General features: G+C 40.7%; 1 long non-coding RNA gene across 1 annotated transcript; it reads right to left on the reverse strand.

The window, feature by feature from the left end:
• Nucleotides 1-984: 984 nt before the first annotated feature.
• LOC130989502 (uncharacterized) lies at nt 985-2,491 on the reverse strand. The gene is made up of 2 exons (XR_009090653.1): nt 1,848-2,491; nt 985-1,250 (listed from the first exon to the last, which is right to left on the reverse strand). It is a non-coding gene; the product is annotated as an uncharacterized LOC130989502 (long non-coding RNA).
• Between the last annotated feature and the right edge of the window lie 3,624 nt (nt 2,492-6,115).

The following is a 6,115-nucleotide window of genomic DNA, read 5'->3' on the forward strand; positions in this document are numbered from 1 at the left end:
CCCTGCTGTCCATGTAATACCCCGTTTCCTCGAGCTAAGTTTAGAATAATTTTGAACTTAGATTTAAGATGATTCACGCCAGAATGAGAAAAAGAATTTATTTTTAATTCCAACAAAAATGATTTACAAAAACATTTGTAAATTTAGTTATTAAATTTATATGCATTGCATATTTATTTAATTTAGCATTCAAGTATTTTCACGAGATCGATATTTATTTAGCGAACCCTGAAGTATTTATTACAGTCCCGATATTTTATCCTGAGGGATTTTATTAGTTCAATCAACACCGCATCTCACACCATACCCTATGTTCCTAATAGCCACCCTATATCATGATTATTTTTTTTCATACATGTCTTTAGCCACCCTATATCATGATTATTTTTTTTTTCATACATGTCTTTATGCAGACAATCAAATCTCCCATATCTTTATCAAATTTCTTTTGCTTTAGGCTGTCCACTTTCTTTTGCTTCCACTTTCAAATTCCACTACACCTAACATCACCACTGTAAAACCCAACTGCCAGCCATATAATCAAACATCAGAACATGAACCCATCCATCCATACAATCTTTGAGTTCTCAAGAAAACAGCAACACCGATTTCATCAATAGAAGCAATCAAAACCAGTATCATTCATTCACAAAGGTTCTACCTTTTCTTTATACATCTTTCATTTATTCTTTACACAATCCCAAACCATATCAGACTACATACATTTTTCATGAATTCTTTGCAGATACACAACAAATAGAAACAGACTCCATTCCACACCTACAAGGTTATTTCTATGACTCGAGCACTTCTTTTGAAACAGAAACTCAAGTTAGAACCCATAACACATACACTGATTCCATTATATATAAATTTGCATATGACAACAAGACCCAAACTCAATGATGTTATTTATCGTCTGTGCATATACTGTCACACCCCAATTCTTGAATGAATAAAAATAATCGAGGTGCAACTAATTCATAGAAATAAACAAGGAACAACCTTGTTAAAACTCGAATAATAAGATAGAAAGTCGGGCTATGCCCCTTTGGATCACAAGTTTTGTTTCATGCTTCTGACAACCGACATTCATTAACTCGAAACTAGAAATTTTAAATTGAAGCTCGACATGAAGTCATCTTAAGTTGAGAAAACAAAAGATGTATAAGAGTTATTACTACAGCGGAAGTCTACATAGAAATTGAACCCTAGCCTCAGCTCAGTCCCGTCAGCACCGGCCAGCCAACCTGAAAACATTTGAAAGTATTTTTGGGCTAAGTACTAATGTACTCAGTGGGCATGCATTTTCATAAACATTTCATATTTTCATAAAGACAGTTTATCCAATCATAATTTACATAACTTAGAAGGTTTTAAAACGAAATAACTTCTAAGCATGTTAAAATATTTTCTTTCATTTGTGCGCACATGTCACACTCCCTTTCCGTTACTCGCTGTGATCCCGGACCTTTTAGCCACCGACGGATCCATTACTCCTGCTTTACTTGGACTGAGGGCGTAACCCAGCCAAGCTCCCATTTGGGACCCAATGCTCCGGAACACATCCCGTCGAGCACCCTTATAACGCCTCATACATGATTAGTGCCCGATGGAGATCAACCCACCAGGTCAGCTAATAGGTGTACACAATTCTCAAATAACGTGTTAGGTCAAGAGAGAACCTCGATCGATTCATTGTTGCGAGCCTTAAACGGAGCAGAGTGCACAAAATATTTTATTGGATAAACAGTTTGCATTTAATAGAATAAACAATTTGTATTTCATTGAAACATTTAGAGCTTAATAACTCAATCATACTTTATACATTTGGAAAGTAAGCCCACCTGGATAGGCAAAGCCTGAAGATCATACACATAAAAACCTGTCTTGGGAAAGCAGCGATAATCCCCCTGGTCACAAAGCCTACAAGAAATTCTATTCTTAATAGGTCTCGTGATGCTAACTTAATATCTTAGGGAAAATACTTAACATTCTATAATTCGTCACGCCGGGTTTCAAAATTTAATAAATAAATATTGAAAACTAACTTTCTTGAGTCAAGGACACCAACAATATCCTTACTCGATTTTCTTCACTAATTGTATTTAATGAAAACCAATTTAAATCATAAATATTTTTATTGCAAAATGCTAATGCAATTTCATGACATGCTTAAACATATAATAAGTAATTTGTTTAAAATATGCACATAATAGTAATATGATATTATTATGCAAATTAAAATAATTAATCGAACTTAAGTATGAAGTCCAATTAATTAGACTAGTGCAGTCCAAATATTTAATAAAAGTCAGGCCTGGCAAATAAAAGAACCCAGCCCAACACTTTAAGACAAATCTCAGCCCAACAAATTAAAATAAAACTCGGCCCAGCAGAGAAATAATTTGGCCCATGACATAGCCCAACACCTAACCCTTTTCTTCCTTCTTTTTAAAACACACACACAAACACACACACACACGCACACACACACGCAGCTGCGCAGCAGCACCCTCTCCCTTTCGCCCTCTTCTCTCCTCCGGCGGTAGGCGTCGCCGGCCACGCCGCCGCCCCCGACAACCCTCTCCCTCTCCTCTGCTCTACTATCTCCCTCAAACAGACGCCCATCACCTCCCTCTCTCTCTCACTTCACGTCGGAAGTCCGCCGCCGCGGAGACTCGCCGGAGGCGCAGCAGCGACGAGCCGCCGCCACCAGCTCTCTCTGACAGTGGCCGAGCAACAGCGGCACCTCCTCCTTCTCGAATCCGGCGACCACAGGACAGCCATGGCCGCCACCGACCAACTCCAGCCCCCCTGTTCTCTCTGGATCGGCGGGCAGCAGGAGCATCAGGCCACCGCCGCCGTCGCCAATCCCCTCTCTCTCCTCCGTCCGTGGCCGAGCAACAGCAGCCATGGCCGCCGAGCTCTGCCTCCCTCCGCTGATCCTATCGAAGCAGTCGCCCATCCCCCTACCCTCTGCTCCCTCCGGCCGATAGCAGCGAGGACCGCCGCTGACCACCGCCCCCTGACCTCTAGTGTAGTAGCCCGCTCTTTTATTTATGATTAAGATTAGTAAATGCGATATTTAATTATTGCATCCTCCAGTAATGTTAATCCAGCTGAGATTCTGAATTAGATATTTCCACATGAAATGATCGTGATTTATTCATTGAGTAGACAATGATTTATTTTCTAGAATGATAACTGACTTAGCAAAGTCAGGTTATTAATTTTTTATGCTATAGAATATTATTTCTATCTATTATTGTTACTTGAGTCGTAGATTTATTCCGACTTGTTAATCTAATTAAATCTACGGATTTAATTTAGATATTAGACGACATGTGAAGCGAATTGAATTTACGGATTTGATGTAGAATTAGCAGGCAAGAAATTAGATATCGATATTCAAGATACGTGATTAGTGGGAATAATCAATGTTTGATTGCAAACACGCAATTTTATCAGCAAAACTCGAGATTAGTATTATTGATACACAAGATATAGATTTATCGAAGACTGAAGGATTTTCTTCACTTTACTCCTACCATATAGCTAGTACACGCAACAATAAAGAAAAGAAAAAGGGGAAAGAAAAGAGAAAGGTGCGTGTGTGCACATAGAATAAAATAGCTGCAACAACAGTAGTTCTGATAACACTCATGTCCCATCCTTTCCCCTGTAGTAACTTGCGGCGCTTGCGGCTGGAGCAGTAAGGGGTCTTTCAACCACCCTACTGTTAAAACATGTTATTATCATAATGCAGAGAATAAAGAGAAGCAAGATTATTGTTGTTGTATTGCTTACTTTTCCTTGATTACAATGCATCCTTATATAGTATAAGGATGGATAAAAAGTCTTACAAAATCTTCTTAAAATCAAATATACACACTCTTATATTCAATTCAAAGATCTAATCTTTGAATTGATTTTAATACTTTTGACTATTGATTCTTATTTTCAACACCTACAGCCACCCTACCTCTGTACCATCTCCGTAGAGTGCTCAAGTGTTCAGCCAACAACCATTCCCTCTTAGTCTTAAACCTCCAGCCAGCAATCTCACTTCATTCTCTCCCATTCCACACTAAGGACTTTTGAGAGAGAAACGGGAGAATCCATTGCTGCTGCAAGACTTCAAATGAGGTAAGCCCTGACTTAAATCTCCTCCACCTGCTTCCATGATTCCACCTTCATTTGTTAAGAAAAACAATGCATAATTCTATTTCAGTTTGTCTCCACGAGAATCAATAGCAACACAGCAGCCACCCAACAGTTTGAACATATCCAAGGTATTTCACTATCCCAAGTATTCAATCCAGTTCGCATTCATTTCAAAACATGGCTAGTTTCGATTAATAAATGACCATAAGCATGTTAAACTTAGCAAAGTTACATGTTCTCTAAGGGATAACATCACTAGAATTAAGGACTAATAGAAAATAGAGGGAGACGAGAACTCAGCTTTTAGAGAAGGCGGGGCTACTGCCCTGTTTGTTCGGGCCGAAGGACGTCGAGTGGGCGGCAACTCGCGGGGACAGCAGCGTCGGCGGCGTCGAGCGGTGAAAGGCAGACGACTCCCGACCTCGGCGATGGCTCTCGCTGATTCTGGATTTCAGCAGCGGCGGAGTACCCTTCGCCCGAATCCAGCAGCAACGTGGCGTGGCTCGAACCGTCAGACCTCGGGGAATCGACGGAGGCGGCGAGAAACGCAACGGCTGCGGCAAGATTGAGAGTGGGCTGAGGACCAGAGCTCGACCTCTGCCTTGGGTGTGTGTGTGCGTGTTCCCGGAGCTTCCAGAAGGGAGAAGAGGTGAGGAATGGCGCCGGGCTCAGGCTCTACACCGGCGTCGCCGATTTGGGAGAAGGAACGACCGCGGCTCATCGAAAGTTCAGGGGCGGCGGCGGTGATTTCCGATTTGGGAGAGCTAGGGCTCGATTTTGGAAGGGGGAGAATTAGGGCTCAAATTTTGGGTGGCCTCCCTAAATCTGAGAGACAGCAGCAGAAGCTCGGCCGGCACGGTCTTGCCGGAGCCGTTCGCGGCGGAACCGGCTGGAGATGGAGCGAGAGAGAGAGAGAAGGCTGTTTCAGCCGTGACACTGGGAGAGTGAGGCGGACTTGAACATGAAGCGAAAGAGAGAGAGAGAGACCGAAAATGAAGAAAAGAAATGAGGATGGGTTAGCTGCTATTGGGCCGAATTCATGGGCTGATTTATTTGAGGCTTAATTATTCAGCTGGGCTATTTTACTAACCGGGCCGATTCTTGTTAAAGCATACTGGGTGTCCCTAATAAATAGTTTCTATGCCCAGTTCTTTATTTTTTAATTGAGCTTTCTTATGTTGCTCCTATTTAATAATAAGATTTTCCTATTATTTATTTAGCCCGATAAAGAGTAGTTTAGATTAATCTATTAATTGGATTTAGTTAATTCTGATTATGGATTCTTTTGAACAAGATTATTAATTAGTAAGCGGGTTAGTATACCTTAAGATGAGTGGATTAATTAAGATTAATAATCCGATATCATAAGACGAGCTTTAATCCAATAATTGGATTAATAATTAAAGGAATATGAGTCATGCATATTTATTATACGCATTCTCATTTATTTGAGAATTTTCATCGAGCTAAGGTTTGACCTTATGTTCTCGCATTAAAGGTTAAGCGCAAGAGTAAGAGCTAGTCAAGGAGTTACTGAACTGAAGCAAAGCTTTGCTATCAGGTGGGCATTACTTTTACTATACGTATATAGAGATCCCCTACGTATCGTAGGCCTCTTATACGAATGAATGCATGAGATGATCTAACTGTTAATTTCAGTTTCATATATATCAAATGAGTTTAAATGTTACATTCAAGCAAGTTATTTCATGATAAAATCTTTGAGTTAAAGTTATTTCAAGTATTGTCTTGCCATAAAATGTTTCAATTTTAGTATGATATCTATCTGCTTTGGCTTTGCCAATGATGTAATCGAATTCGGGTCCTGAGCAGTTGATAGCTATCCTGCCAGGACTAGTGTACACCAGTGACCGTGAGTCATCTAGCGGGTTGGCCGGTCAAGTGTCCGTGAGAGGTGGCCACCTCTCCGGCACAAGTTCCAGATATG

Source organism: Salvia miltiorrhiza, chromosome 6, assembly GCF_028751815.1.
Source record: "Salvia miltiorrhiza cultivar Shanhuang (shh) chromosome 6, IMPLAD_Smil_shh, whole genome shotgun sequence".
Lineage (NCBI taxonomy): Eukaryota > Viridiplantae > Streptophyta > Magnoliopsida > Lamiales > Lamiaceae > Salvia > Salvia miltiorrhiza.